Here is a 515-nt window from a genome sequence, read left to right as displayed (position 1 = left end):
TTTCGAAAATAAAAATGAAAAATTAAAATAAAAAAGAAATTTTTGAAAAAGGGGGAAGATATTTTCGAAAATAGAGAGAGAGAGAGTTAGTTAGGTGGTTTTGAAAAAAGGTAAGAAACAAACAAAAAGTTAGTTAGTTAGTTGAAACAAATTTTGAAAAGATAAGAAGTTAGGAAGTTAGAAAAGATATTTTCAAATCAAATTTTTGAAAAAGATAAGATGAGAAGATATTTTTGAAAAGATATGATAGAAATTAGTTTTTGAAAAAGATTTGATTTTTAAAATCACAATTAATGACTTGATTCACAAGAAATCACAAGATATGATTCTATTACTTAAAGTTTGAATCTTTCTTAACAAGTAAGTAACAAACTTGAAATTTTTGAATCAAAACATTAATTGTTATTGTTATTTTCAAAAATTTGACATAAAATTAAGAAAAAGGTTTTTGAAAAATATTTTTGGAATTTTCGAAAATAACTAAGAAGTTTGAAAAAGATTTGATTTTTGAAAAA

This window comes from Arachis ipaensis, chromosome B04 (genome assembly GCF_000816755.2).
Source record: "Arachis ipaensis cultivar K30076 chromosome B04, Araip1.1, whole genome shotgun sequence".
In the NCBI taxonomy this organism is placed as follows: Eukaryota; Viridiplantae; Streptophyta; class Magnoliopsida; order Fabales; family Fabaceae; genus Arachis; species Arachis ipaensis.
The sequence above is the reverse complement of the archived record's forward strand: the minus strand, read 5'-3'. Positions refer to the sequence as shown.